The sequence below is a fragment of the Corvus brachyrhynchos genome, unplaced genomic scaffold, assembly GCF_000691975.1.
Source record: "Corvus brachyrhynchos isolate BGI_N302 unplaced genomic scaffold, ASM69197v1 scaffold202, whole genome shotgun sequence".
NCBI classification, from domain to species: domain Eukaryota; kingdom Metazoa; phylum Chordata; class Aves; order Passeriformes; family Corvidae; genus Corvus; species Corvus brachyrhynchos.
In genome coordinates, this window is record NW_008238132.1 from 5,366,725 (window position 1) to 5,381,987 (window position 15,263).

Genomic DNA, 15,263 nt, shown 5'->3' on the forward strand with positions numbered 1-15,263 from the left:
TTTCCCGTCCTTATGAATTGCCTGCAGTGGTTTATATGGTGGGGGCAAAAAACCCCAACAAGTTATGCAGTGTCTTTCAGACAACAACTTCAGGTTTTTCTCATGTGCTTACAAACAAAGATGGTGTCTTTTTACCTGAGGAACACAATTGTGGCTCCCTGTTGTTATGCACCTCTGAAATGCATCTTCCTGATGCTTCCAGCTCTGACAGGTGAATGGGAAGTGGTGACCCTCAACAGTATCTCACACAAATGTGGCATTTCTGTTCTTTTCAAACATGACATGAAGGCTGAGGCATTACCCATGCAGAGCTGATTTCTTCATAGCAGCCACCTCTGGATCCTCCCAAAGCTGCTGTCACTGCAACAGCCACTGGTTCTGTTCCTCTGTTTTCTTACATGGGTCCTTAAACCAGTAATAACTCCCATTGCTCTTTGAAATTACACCCATTTTGAATCAGCATGGAAATCAAGCTTTAGTTTTAAAAAACAAGGTCTTTCTTTCAGAGTGGGAATTTAAGGTCTCTAGGAGACAGCAGCACAAACTGTCTTCCAAATAATTATTCCAAACATAAATATTCAAAAACAATTCTCATAAAGAGATTTAGAGGAAGGGGGGGGAAAAAGAAGTTACTGACCCAGGCTCTCAGCTGCTTAACATTGCAACCACATGCTTCACTTCATAGGGCTGTAGCCACTTGTCCTTGCACGTGTAACACCTGGCCAGGAGTTTGACAATTTGGGGCAAATTACATCTTCTCTCTGTCCTTACCTGACTGTCTCTCTCAGAGAGCCTTGCTGCTGGTAGCTGGACATGCAAGGCCCCAGCTCGCAGCCCTGCTGCAGCTGCACCACTCAGCCCTCTTCTCCTGCTGGCCAGCCAGTCCAGCTCCACATTGTCTGTGCTCACACACCCACTCAGACCAGAAAGAACACCCTGGTTTAAACCAGATAAAAATAGGTTTTAATGAGAATACAGAACAGATTGGAGTGATCAAGTACAGGCAGGGCTCAGGCAAGCACACTGACCTGCCCTTTTTATACTCTTTTTCCCACACTTTTTCCTTTCCAATCCACCTCAATTCCTTCCTTTCCCCACTTTTAATCCATCCCCCAACATCCTGAACTAAGTCTTGTATGTTCCCACAGCCCTTGGAAAACATCCCAAAACTAGTAGACAACTCCAAAAATGCTTTGTCCACCACATCCCTCAATGAGTTTTATACCCATCATCTTGTTGTAAATACCTCTAGGTGTTTCTCCATGACCCACAAGAAGGTCACTTGCCTACTCTGCAGGGCCTCACGCACCATTGACACTGAGGCCATGGAAGCCTAATGAACCTTTCCACTGCTTGGAGTTCGCTTTTTTCTGTTCAGCTGCTTTGTATCTCTCCTGTCAGGGCAATGAAGGGTTGGCCTGACCTAGAGGGACATCTGAGCTGTGTGAAAGCAAGCAAGCCAAGCTCCTACTGCTGCTTCCCAGTGCAGCACCACTTCCCATCTGATGCCCCAGAGCACCAGGAGATGGTAAATCAAAGTGGTCAGTTCCCATCCAGGGAGAAAAGGCATGATGGAAAAACAGCAACTTGAGGAAAAGGAGACCAGCTCGCTGCTGGAGTGTACAAAGCCTGTAGCCAGGGGGAAGCCGTCTAGAAGCCATCAAGGTGTTCCCGTGGTTTCCAAGGCAACTTCCATCTTCTGCCATCCAGGCGAGGCTCAGCCTCTATCATCACGTGAGCAGAATACAAATAATGGGTCTGATGTGGAAAATAAAATGCACACAAAATGCCATGTGTTACCCCAGCTGCTCTGCTAGTGGTTTCTCACTTTCCACCCTTCCACATCAGCCCATTGAGGAAAAGTGCAGGAACAAGGAATTCACCCAGTGCAGCTGAACCTTCATGACTCAATGCCAGATGGAAGTCAGCTAATTCAAAATTACCATAGGTGGCTTTTCAACCAGAGTCATGACACAAGAGCCCAGGAACCTCATCAATGCTCAGCTCTTTGGCACCCACACCACATGGATCTGACCTTCCCTGCGTGCTCACCTGGGAGGATCCATGAGTTCTCCAGCTGGCATCGGCACCAGCTAGGCTTGGCTGTTGCCTCAAAGCCATCCTGGGATCTTCTAGAGAAATAAAGGACTGAAGGCTTCCCAGACTTCATCTCTGTGGCAACCACAAGAAAGCTGGGCTGCTGTCACAGAACCAGGTAGCACTTCTCGTATGGAGTCATACAGGTCAGGTGCTCTTCATTTCCACACCACCTGTGACAGAAGTCACTGGGTTTTATTTGCCTCTTCAAAACCAGCATGACAGAGGAAAAGAGGAGTGGGAGGATGTGCCCACAGTCACGTACTGAGTGCGATGCTTATGTTCTTTATGGATTATTGTCCACAAAGGGAGTTTCCAAGATCAGAGAAACTTCGGGTCATCACTGAAGACTGTGCAGTTCTTCCTGTCATTATCATTCTGTCCACTGGCAGGGAGCCCACAAACACCCACTTTCCACAGAGCTCATGGACACACTTGCAGGTTGTGACCCTGCTGCTCCCCCTGGTCCAGCATCTTCTCTCCAACACCTTTTGACAACAGAGACCTCAGCAGGGAGAGGGACACGAGTGCCAGGCTGAGCTGTTAGAGCAGAATCTAGCACAAGACCAGCACCACAGTGCTGAGGGTTAATGGGGGGATACTCTTGAGGAGGTTTCTGCTCAGTATTGATACTCTAGCAGGAACAAGTGCATGGCCAGGAACCAGAAGGGGATCTGCAATGATACTGAATGAAAACACTGTCTGAAAACCTCAGCAGCAGGAGGCCCTCCTTTCCGGGTATTTGCTGCTTTCCTTGAAGCTGACATTATCTTCTCCAGGTGTCAGCTCTGATTCACCCACAAGACTCTGTGTCACAAAATGTCACATTAATGTGACTTCTTTTAAAGTATTTCAAAGCACAAACCCCAGCACCGCCAATATTGAAGAGTTCCTAGCACTGTGTGCTAAAAAGCTCTGGTTTGGAATATGGACTTAAATTTGGGAGAGGCGAATTTGGGACTCTTGCTAGCATAAGAAGTATTTTTTTATTTTTTACCAAATATACGCCCAACTACAAGCCTTCAACTCTCTCAGGTCACAAATGCTGAGAAGAAATGTGTTGGTGCCTGAGAAGCAGCTCCCTGAGACCTGCTCTGGCAATGCTGTACCCCAAAGCAAGGAGGCTGGCTGACATCTGCTTCCCCACACAGGGGGTGCAGCAATGCCAGGGTGAATGGATCTGTGAGCAGGGAGTCTGTCCACCCCACAGGACCAGACTTCTCTATCTGTGTGGCTGAGCTGACCTGTAGGAATCTTGTGGCCTGCTCTCTCAAAGGATGTGGAGAGATCCACTTTGCCTTGTCCCCTTCTGGGATGAAATTATGTCTCACCACCATCAGCTGAGGCAACCAGTGAAATTTCTGTCCCATACCTATTTGTCAAATCTTGCTCATCAGGGTCCTGGAAAACTGAGTGTGGAAGGAGCTGCCTGGTCACCCACCAGTCGGTGGTGATTTTCTCTAGCACTCAGACATGGGCACAGCCCAACAAATTGATATTTCCTGGGACAGGGACAAGTGAACTTGTAACCTCTCATCTGGGTTTAAGCACACAGAAAAAGCAGGAATCCCTACTAACATCTAAATATCAATAGCAAGTGAGATGATACAGGCAGCCAAGGCACCAACTTATTTTGACTGCTGTACCCCCTCAATCAGCAATTGAGTCGTCTTGGTTACAAAGTCATATTAAAAACTCTTCACCAGGAGGAATTCTTGGTTTAGCAGCTAATATGAGACAGTGAAATCTGCCAAATGGTTGGGAATTTGAAATGCACTAGGCACAACTTTGCAAAGGCAAAAGAAATCTTCTTTCTCAGCCTGTCAAAAGATACAATCTTCAACTCTTCAAAAGAGTGTGCTGGGATGAAGTGCTTCCAACAAGCAATATATCTTACAGTGTAGTTGTTCCATTTCTGATCTTCCAGCCATGATTCTCAAAGAAAATCCTACAATATCTTTGTGAGGTAAATCTGGGAACTGCATCTCATTACTTTCCTGAATACTAATGTTTTAAAACACATTACCATCCTCCTCTCTGCACCTTTCCCAATTATCAACCTCTCAGTGCTCTACATCATGCTACTATTATTCTACAAATTACCTGCATCACTTTTCCCCTTAGGATATAACCACCAGTATAGCAGTTATGTTTTTCTATATAACCACTATATTATATTTTCCACGGTGCTGTCAGATGTCTAGCTCTGACACAGGACTAATTAAACCCAGAGCAATTGTTCCTGAGATGCAGTTAGGTTTGAAATTCACCTCATCTTTCCTGAGGAGCGTACATGCCCCAAAACTCATCCTCTTTCTTCAGATATACTAGCTGGCTCCAGAAAAGCTATTACACCTACATAAAAATCTTTATCTTTAAACCTTTGGCTCTTACAATACTGGCATGCCAAAAGGCTTTCATAGACTGCAAATAGGAGGTGCAGCATGTGACCGGGTCTGGTTTCTAAAAAATAGAGGTGTGACACTACGACATGAGTCAGAGGTGATCTTAAATTCTGTTTCACAGGCCACAGTGGGGTTTGTGCACTAGTTTAAAATAGGTGTTCGCCTTTGAGTAGCAACAATGATCCATGGCTACAAACTCCTGCAAAGCTCAGACTCCCCTTCACTCCTTCAGCCCCCGCCCAGAAGAAACACCTCTCCGCTCCTTCAGGAGGCTCCTCTCCATAAGGGAAGCAGCATCTGAGCTGCCCTTTCACCGAGCCCCAGTTTCCCATCTGTAGAACAAGGAGGTAATGGTCTTCCTCAGCTCTGGGAAGACAGGTTCAGGCTTAGCCACTCCAGGCTGTTGTCTCCCCCACTGCTTATCCATCACTGCTTGTGTTTGCTCCTGACCATGGCCAGTGTCTCTCCAGACAGCCACCTGCACTGCTCTCCCCCAGGGGTTTGTACATTCACTGTCAATGTACTGCATGAGAGCGACAGTGTCCTCCCAATGCCTTCCAGGGCAGCTGTATAATAACTCTCTATTGTACTTTTCCACAGTGGGAGAGGACTTGAATCTCTTCTCCTTGAAGCCAGGCATCCTGACTGGCAGCTTCAGAGATGGCTTACCACATGTTCGCAGAGCCCTGAGGCTACAGCAGCAGCTGGCGCAGAAGATCCCATTGAGAAGGAGCACTGCTCGTGGAAGGCAGCAAGCAGGGCAGAGGATGAGGGACTCCCCACAGTGTGGGCCAAGCCAACGCTGCAGCAATGCCCCCATGGGAAGTGCTGACAGTGTGGGATTGAGCTGTGCAGAAGAGCACAGGTACCAGCAGGTACCCAGCCGGCAGGGTGACCTTTGGAAGGGGAATCACCACAATATGTATTTATCCCATTTAGAGAACAGAGGAGGTAAACTTTGACTGTGGCCAAGGTTTTAATAAAGCATGAGACCAGCTGAGGCTTTTCTTATACCTGTAGCATTTTAAGCATTCTCCTCCCTCAGGTTGCTCCATTAGCTTCTAAGGGCTGGGTTTACACTGCTCTTGCTCTCTCTCACTGGATCTCTTGCAGGAACTTTTTCCTCAACTGGACCTCTAATTTCCATATACTTATGGCAGTATAATATCTTTAGACTTTGGTTGAAACTGGTGGATGGTTTCAAAAGCTAGGGAGGGAGACACTGCCACATGACAGACAACAGAGACAACATGACCCCAAAGGCCTCCTTCCCACAGAAAAACAAGCTAAATACTATGTAGTCATGACATTCAAGGCTTTACTATAATGCAGAAACATAGAAGTACAGAAATAATGGGGTGTGAGCAGCCTAAACTTTGTCCTCCTTTAATGTTTGGCTACTTGACTTTGCAATTTTAATGACTCTTTCAAGGAAGCATTTTTGTATTCAATGCAGTACTTTGTACAATGGCATGTTAACTTTGATGGACTCTGCTTAGGTGGGGGAAGACGCCTTGTAATTTTCTGTTGATTTTCACCTTTTTTGCATTTTTCCCTCGCACACTCTCGCCCACTGAGAGTAGATTCCGAACACGTGCACAAATATACAGAGGATCAGCAATGCAAAAGTCATCCACATCCTTGTCCCCACGCCATGGATGATGGGAAGCGATGAGTCTGATCCTCCTGCCTTGCACAGACAGGCTTATTGAACTTGACAGCACCACTTGTGTGCAGGGAGATGAATCACTTGAGCAGTGACTGTGGGATCTGCCCCTACTTGTTGAGCCACTTTCTTCATAGCAAATACTGGCTGTTCAAACAACAGTCACGTTTCTATTTTGGGTCACTGTTTACAAGTACACGCTAACAACAGTGGGAGAGTGGAAATCTGCTACCAGCCAGCACTCTCCTGGCACTCTCAAAAGCAGTTTACAGAAACTACATTACTGGAGAAGATCAGAATGGACAATTGCTCTAAATACCTTAAGAAGATGTTATTAGCTGCCAGAGACTTCACATCTCCTAAGAGGAAGGTGAATATATGGCACTTTCTCTAGCAGGTTAGAGGAGTAATTACTAGTGTGGAGACTTAAGACACTGACTCTTATCTTTGACAGGTTGTCAAGGATTTCTGAGACTAGTGAAGTATCACAATGTTTTCAAAATATCAGCAAGTTTTCTAATGAAGAGTTACATGGTTATGGGTGCTTGACTGAAGCACCTCTTAATGGCTGTCAGAGTAATTTGCACTGTCGCTCAGCAGATGGTTTAATATCCAGGCCTTTTGTTCTGCACAGGCATCTCAGCTAAGTACATATCATACTCAAAGGAAATTGCTACCCATTCTTTGTACATCCGCTTCTCTTGGTGTGAAATCGCCTGCTACTCCAACAGGCCAGTTCAAAGTCCCTCATCAAAACCATAATTGTGGTTCCATCAATAGTGTTTTACAAGATGACTTGACCACAAGTGCTCAAAACAGATGCCATGCCAAACTTACAAGTCATCAAGGCGCAAGGACACTCTGCATGACCTGCCTTGATTTTCAAGAGCTGAGTTTTATTGAGCAGTCATCTCAATGATTACGTGTTGTTCTCCTTTCTAATATAGCAGTGGGCTCCTTTCTATAAAGGATTCTCTATGCCTTGAATGTCCATGATGAGCTGGCAGGCACAAGTGACTTCTTATGTCTGGGATTTCTTCAGCAGAAGCATGATTGATATGTCACTGAGATCAGAAAAAAAGGGCAAGGAAAGCAAAACAAAGAAATTTAATCTCAGGTCTGCTACTCGTCTCTCCACATGGTGACAAAAGCCTTACATATTTCCCTTTTTTGGTTTCAACCCTCTACATGTTGAAAAATATTATACAGCTGTTAACATTGTGTTAATACTTAAGATTAATGATGAGGGAAAAGCCTATCTTAGCCAAAGTAAGGACTCAAAGTCAGTCAAATGAGATTCAAGTGGAAGAGAAATTAGACTTTGTTATTCCTAGCATTGTCAGAAAGATACCTTCTCTTTCACGCCTGAAGTTCTCCATGTGAACAAAGAAAGTCCGGGTAATTTAACCATCAGGCTGTTAGGGAGTTGTTATTGCCTAGATTAACATGCCAGCAAATCAGGACAAAGCCTATGGCTTCCTTCAAGTCATTGCTGTCTTCACTCCTGATCGAAAGGGTTAGGATCTTCAGTGGTAGCCAGTGCCATCAGAGGTGCTGGTGAGGAACACAGGGGTAGCAAGATAAGTGAGAAGCTCAGCTGTGGCCAGAGTTGTTCTTTGGTGGTTTTTCGTGAGATGGCTGAGTCAGAGTCAGCAATGACAGCAAATCTACAACAGAAAATCAGTAAATTAGAGGCAGAGATATTGAAGGTAGGAAAACATGTTGTGGCTCATATTGGGGTGTTCTTAAAAGGATTATGTTCCTTTTGCTCTCTAAGAAGTAACTAGGTAATATGTTGTGCAGGCCTGAACCAAATCCACAGGGCAAGGCAAGGCAGGCAGAGGGGGAATACACTTTCTCGAAGAGCTGTGCAGAAGAGCAAGACACTGCTGAGGGGCTCTGAGCCCCAGACTAGGGAAGGGCAGATTAGGCAAATGCTCCGATAATAGGAAACTGAAAGGATAACATTACATATGTTTAGGGTAGCACTGATGGTGCACAACAGAAAAGAAGAAGGGGTATGCATAAGAATAAGAACATAATGGTAAGGCCTTGAAAAAGCTCTAACAACCAGAAAGTGAAGTGAGGACAACTGTGCATGGTAAAAAGGAGGGCAACTAAGTTCATGATAAAATGAAGCCCAACAGCTTGAATTCACAGAACAGCAACAAAAGCCACTGTAAGCCAGAGGGTAAAAGAAGGAAAGATCCTGCGAGCCGTAAGGGCAGGGAGAAGTAACAAGATGATGTTGACAATGCCTGAAAATATTGCAGGCTCTGAAAGGAAATCTCAGTGCAGTCAGAAATTTCCTATTATTTAAGTTTTTTTCTTCTGGTAACTGTAAGAAAGAGGTTAGCATTCAGCTTTGTTAGAAAAAGCTTCAGTGACTCATCCTCAAGAGTATGTGAAATGAAGAGTTGACCTGATCACGTGGGAACTCTAGACATGACAAGTGCGTGTGAAATGGGGGGTGAGCTTCGGGAGGGAGGTGGACATATCCCGCAAGCTGCAAGTGCTGATTTGAGGGCTGCTGCTGCCAAATGCTCAGTCTCCGGAAGAAAGTGTTCTCAGCGATAAGTCTGCAGATTTCAGCAAGAAGCAGGCTATCAAGAAATGGCCTCTGATAATAAATAATCCTAGAATAATTGTATTTCTTTCCCCCAGCCCTATGTGTCATCTGCCAGAAGATAAAATGAAGCAACATGAGGCCATCAGGGCTGTGGTCTCTTCCCCTCTCACGACCATTTGGCCCCCTCGTTCTCACTGGATCTTCTTAATCTCACTGGCTTTATTTTCTGTTTCCCTTGGTTCCCTTTCTGCTTATTTTCCTCCCAGTGACTGAAATGCCATTTCTGTTCTCTTTTTTTTTTCATGTTTAAGCCACAACAATTAGCTAGAAGGCAAAATTTCAGACCTTATTTAATCTCATCCCTCAATAGAAGTCCAGCAAAATGTGATCCAGTTGTAGGTCTGTAACACTATCTACTCATTCCAGTTTATTCATCTCAGTTCAGTGGGAAAGCTGTTCTTTGTGGCAAAGAGAATGTATTTTGCTCTGGTCTGTAATAGTGTTGTTAGCTTATGCTGCAAGGAGACAAACCACCCTTGCATAATCATATTTATTATATCATTAGCACTGTGTTAGAGAAGTGCCAACAATCGGCACATAGGAAAAAAAGAAGACTGTCAGCAAAGGCCACTAGGTGGAAAAACTTTGGTGGGAACCTGCAGGCAGCACACAGCAGTAATGAAGCAGCCACGTCTGATGTTTCCAGTTAATTATCTCAATGAGAGTTTGTTGTGAGGTGCTGCTGCAGCTGAGCTGCAACTAGGTACGAGCGTGGGACACGAGGCTGGATGTAAATGCAGGTGGTTTGTTTCCTTTAATGATAGCACTCACACACCTGGCATTGAAGGGTCCCAGAGTGACCAGTTCTGAAGCAGTGACACCCACAAACTAGAGGTCTTTGTAGCACTTATATGTACATACAATCTCAAAATTATATACACCTGCCTATGCTTTCAGGCTGGCAGGCTTCCCAACAGATGTGTCCTGTTTTTCTTTAGGAGCCACGTAGATTTGTTCTTCTGGTCACTAATGTTGTTTTTGCTCCATTTAGTCACACAGCCTTCTCCTAGTCTCATTGGGAAGCTCCCTTTGCAAAATAATAGTTCATTAGGAGATAATTTATGCATCAATAACATACCTTGGTGACTGTGCATTGTCTATACCTACAAAGTAACGGGAATATCAGTGGCATAGAATCAAGTTTGTTTAATTATAACACAAGGGAAATAAATCCATTGAAACCAACTTTTTTGATAGCTGAACAGAAAATGCCTTGCTCTTCACCAACTCATTAGTGGAAAGCCCAGGAGATGAGTGACTGTAGATGCTGCTGACCTTTTGTGCTGAGGTAGTACATCACCAGAGAAGAGGATCAGAAAAAACGTCAAGGACTGCAGGAGAACAGGTAACACTCAGCTCTATGTAGCATTTTCCATACATCTACAATGAAAAGGCACTTTAGAAAGCAACAAGTTGCTGAGACCTTACGCATTACCTTTGTACTATTACTAGGTTGAAAAAGTTGCATGCTTAAGGCTCCTTCTTGAGAGACACTGATGAAAAATGCTAGATAATACTTTTTTTATGCCTGAGAGGCACAAAAAGTACCTTGAGTTAAAGAGATGATGCCAATTTTATGGTCATTTTTAAAGAAATTATTTTAAGTTAGGTTCAAACCAGGTATCTGAAATTCTCTGACAAGTGTTTTCTTCCTTTGAAAAAAAAATTTGCAGTTGCATCTTTCAATTCTCTCTCTTCCCCCCCTCCCACTCCTTCCTTGATGTGGTGAAAATCCTAACAAGCAAGAGTCCAAGCTACCTACAGTCAAATTTGCTGCACACTGTTGATGTGGTGGAGGACATGGTATAGGTTGGCACTATAAGCAGAGATACAGTGCCACCACCCTGAAAACTAAGTGTTCTCCAACACATAGCATACATAAAAATGTGTGGCTGTAAATATATAGGAAGAATTAAAAGCAATTAATTAATGAATGAAGGCTGCCCTCTGTTCAGAACTGCTTTATTGTGTTGTGCTTTATGGCAGAAGTGCCATGTTGAAGATTTCATACTGCCTAGGATTGTACTGAAATAGGAGCTCTGCCCTGAGCTTGATGTTTTCCCACACTCTGCAACAGAACAGCTTGGAGTAAACAAGTCTGTTATTAACATGCTGCTCAAAAGCAGTTTGAAAACACAAAGGCCCCAACATATATTTTTGCCTTAAAAAGACACACTGAGAATTCTTTGTTGCTTCAGGAAATAGATACGCAGCTTGATTGTCCACGGTCTGTTTTGGGAATAAGTTACACAGAATTTATTTTGTCTTATTCCAAAATAAATGATCATGATCAACCCAGATGTTCTTCTGTCTTTGCAGAATACTTCTTCTCTTTTTTCCATCATACACAGACCAACTGCACCACAAACAAGAGAATGATGCATCACAGTTGAAGATGGCAAAAGTTTGCCTTCCTCTTACTCAAGCAGTCCGAGCATTAATGGTAGTTTCGAGATTTAACTCTTGCACCCTTGTGAGTCCATGAGGTCTTTGCTGGCTGAAAATTCAGGTATTCAGAATATAGAGAATATAGAGAATATATAGAATATAGAGATCCTTGCTGGCCGGCAGAGCTCTGATGATGCTGTGTTGTACTTGTTACAGAGTAGGACAAGCAACTCTGTAACAATCTCTCCATTAGTTTTCCTCTTCCAACCTGAGTTCCCTGCTCACCTTACTTTGTTAGTGAGGAGGTTGACAGACAGAAATGAGTGAAGTTAGCACATCAGCTGTTGGTGGAATAGTCTTCCTGGCTCGATGCTCCCAAATCAAAATCAGGTTTTGCAGGAGTTTCCCTCTGTGCCTCGCAGCAGATCTCAGCTCTGGCTCTAGACCCAAATATTTTGACCCCAGGGAGGCCTAGCACAGCTCCAGTGTACACAGCTGAACTCAGGGACAGTCCAGATGTGGGCAGCACTCAGCTCCTCCAGCATGTGGAAACCTCTCTGATGGTGTCCATCACTTACGTCTTGTGGGACCACCAGCTCCCAGGAGCACACCTGCCCTGGTTCTTGTTGGCCTTTGAGGAAGGCACATGGGTTCCCAATGGCAAAACTCCCATCAGCTTCAACAGGGCAGCATCAGGCCTTTTGCATCTTCTGCTGCACTGGTTTTCACCCAGCACCTTCAGGCTGTATCGATTAGCCTGGTCCTAAAACGGGTGAAGAAAAAACTTTGTGCGGCTCCTGATGACACTGACGACTCTTCATCTCACCTAGCTGGACAAGGGGAAAATAAAGAGAGAAAGGCTGTGCAAGTCTGAATTTGGCCATCTCTCTTCTCAGACACATCTGTTTCCATGCAAGCAAGAAGAAAACGGGTGACTAACACACAGCTCTGTGGCTCAGCAGCTGGCCCCTGGATCCTCCTCCATGGCATTAAATGTGTCCCTGGCAAACACAAGGCTGAGATTTTAAATGAGGAATTAATGAAAATGCACTCCTATTCCTGCTTGTTGTCCATTTAATTCAGTTTCCTTGGAAACAGGTATGGAAAGGCTGCTTGGAGAAAGCCAGGAGAGATCTCTGCCTGGCCGCCTTCCCCTCTGGGTTGCCAGCTGAGCCACCCCAATTGTCAGGCTTATACAGAGGTTTTTGCTATTGTCACTTACGCCTGGAATATGAGTGATGACTCCTCGTGGATTCCCTCTCTAAGGAGTCCTGAGGTGGTCAGCCATGCTCCTGTTGCCTGCTGCTGGGCTGTTTGCAAGTGGAACTCCTCTCCTTCCATGGCCCATCCGCTGGAGCACAGGCTCATCTGAGCCCCCATGATGCTGCTTTGCTGTAATTGTCACCCCTGTTAGAAACATCCATTCCACTGCTTTTTTCTTTTTGAAACATGGCGGTGATGTGATCTGAGTACACAGATGGAACTGGGAGTGGTGGCAGAGAGAAGACGTTTTTGTTAATTCAATGTTTATCCTAGGGGAACATTTGAGATCCCTCCTGGAGTAATGCATCCAGCCCTGGAGTTCCCAGTGCAAGGCAGACACTGACCCGTTGGAGCAGATCCAGAGGAAAGAGACTGAAGTGGTTAGAGGGCTGGAGCACCTCTCCTATGAAGACAGGCTGAGAGATTTGGGGATGTTCAGCCTGGAGAAGCAGAAGCCTCAGGGAGAGGTGGCCTTATTGTGGCCTATCAGTACATTAAAGGGGCTTACAAGAAAGTTGGAGAGACACGTTTTATCCAGGACCTGTAGTGAAAGGACAAGGTGCAATGGTTTTAAACTTCAGGAAGGTGTGTTTAGATTGGACATCAGAAAGAAATGTTTCTAAATGAGGGTAGTGAAACATTGGACTTGTCCAGAGAAGTTCTGGAGGCCTTATCCCTGGAAGTGTTCAAGGTCATGTTGGATGGAACCCTGAGCACCCTAATCTAGTGGAAAGTGTTCGGAACTAAATGGTCTTTAAGGTTCCTTTCAACCCAAACTGTTCTATGATTCTACGAGCAGGATCCAAAGCAGACTGCAAGGTGATGACATTTGTCTGTGTAGATCCACCCTTTTTCCAGGTAAACAAAATCAAAGGGTCTTAGACCTACAATATTTGGGGCTGGCACAGTCCCAGAAAATGGGCTGGTCTTACAATTGTTGAAATGCATCCGTTTCCATTTTTATTAGCATTTGAGGAGCCTCTAGTGTGTCTGGGTAAGATTGTCTTAAAGAAAACTGAATTTTCAGTGGAAGTTGACTAACAATATAAGATCAATCCATCCTTCCAGCTGAGTTCTGCAGACAAACACTGTTCCAATATAAAAACAAAAGTAATTTTAAAATGTAATTTATTTTAAACTTAATTAATCCTAATCATCCTAATAGTTCAGTGTTAGCTGTTATTGCTTCAGATATGCATAAAAGCACTCCTTGGTTACCTAGATGCTTGCCTGTAACTAGAAAGACAGACTATCATCTCTGAGATGTAATACTGAGATCGCTTTTTGCAAGTCAGATGAGGAATTTCTTGTATATTGTACCAGAAAAAACCCTCTGCTTGCTGCTGGTACAGTCTCAGATGGAGTATAACCTTCACTGTTGAGCAACCAGACTTCAAAGAGGATGTAAACTTGTACTGGGGGAAATTCAGAGAGCAATGGACATAACCAGAGGTCTAGAAAATAGACCTGTAAGACAGAATTGAACAAACTGAAGCTATTTAGTATAAGAGGAGGCAAATCAAAGGGCTATATCTCAGTAAAAGGATAAAGTAAAGAAGAGAGGAAGATTATAAAATGCTTTCCATGCCACAGAATCATAGAGTGGTTTGGATTGGAAAGGACTTTAAAGATCACCTAGTTCCAACCCCCCTGCCATGGGCAGGGACACCTTCCACTAGACCAGGTTGCTCAGAGCCCCATCCAGCCTGGCCTTGAGCACTGCCAGGGATGGGGCATCCACAACTTCTCTGGGCAACCTGTTCCAGTGTATCCAGCATGCCCATGTCTTTCTTGTGCCCACAATGGATAGAAGAGAAATAACAAGGCTAAACTGCAAAGGGGGAAAATTTCCCCAGGAATAGGGACAGTCATAAAATATGGACTTAGGTTTTTCTAAGACAAATACCCCCATCTCAAAGCAGGCGCTTTCTCTCTCCTGACTTATGACATTTTCAGTGTCTGAGATGCAATCCTATCTTCGGACTAGCCTGTTCCAACACTTCCTCGTGAGATCCCTTTCTGGAAAGCTACGCTTAATTCTGTACTTTTTATTCCCAGTAAATGATTCACCAGCTGTGTTTTCCTCACTTTCGTGGCCTTTGTGCATACTGTGACGCTCCGACCCCTTTCCCGGGAGCTGCTCCTCTACCCACTATTTCCCTCCCACACAGAAGAGCACTGTCATGGTAGTGTCTCCTCTCTCCAGGTTGCTCCTCCAGTTCCCCATGATCATTTGCATGCTGCTGTCTTTCTTCAGCATGCTGGGATAACTCTTCTGGTACAGGGAGGGAATAACTTCCTGCTCTGGTCTGTGCTGGTGCTGCCTCACCTTGAGTCTTGTGTGCAGTTTTGGGTGCCACAATATAGAAAAGACATTAAGCTGTTAGAGAGTGTTCTAAGGAGGGCAATGACGATGGTGAAGGGCCTTGAGGGGAAAGTGTATGAGGAGCAGCTGCGGCCACCTGGTCTGTTCAGCCTGGAGGAGACTGAAGACGCCTCACTGCAGTTACAATTTCTCCTTGCGGGGAAGAGGAGGGGCAGTCACTGATCTCCTCTCTGTGGTACCCAGTGACAGGACCCGAGGAAATGGCCTGAAGCTGTGTCAGGGGAGGTTTAGGTTGGATATCAGGAAAAGGTTCTTCACCCAGAGGGTGGTTGGGCACTGGAACAGGCTCCCCAGGGAAGTGGTCACAGCACCAAGCCTGATAGAGACCAAGAGGCATTTGGACAATACTCTCAGGCACATGGTGTGACTCTTGGGGATGTCCTGTGCAGGGCCGGGAGCTGGACTCGACGATGCTTATGAGTGCCTTCG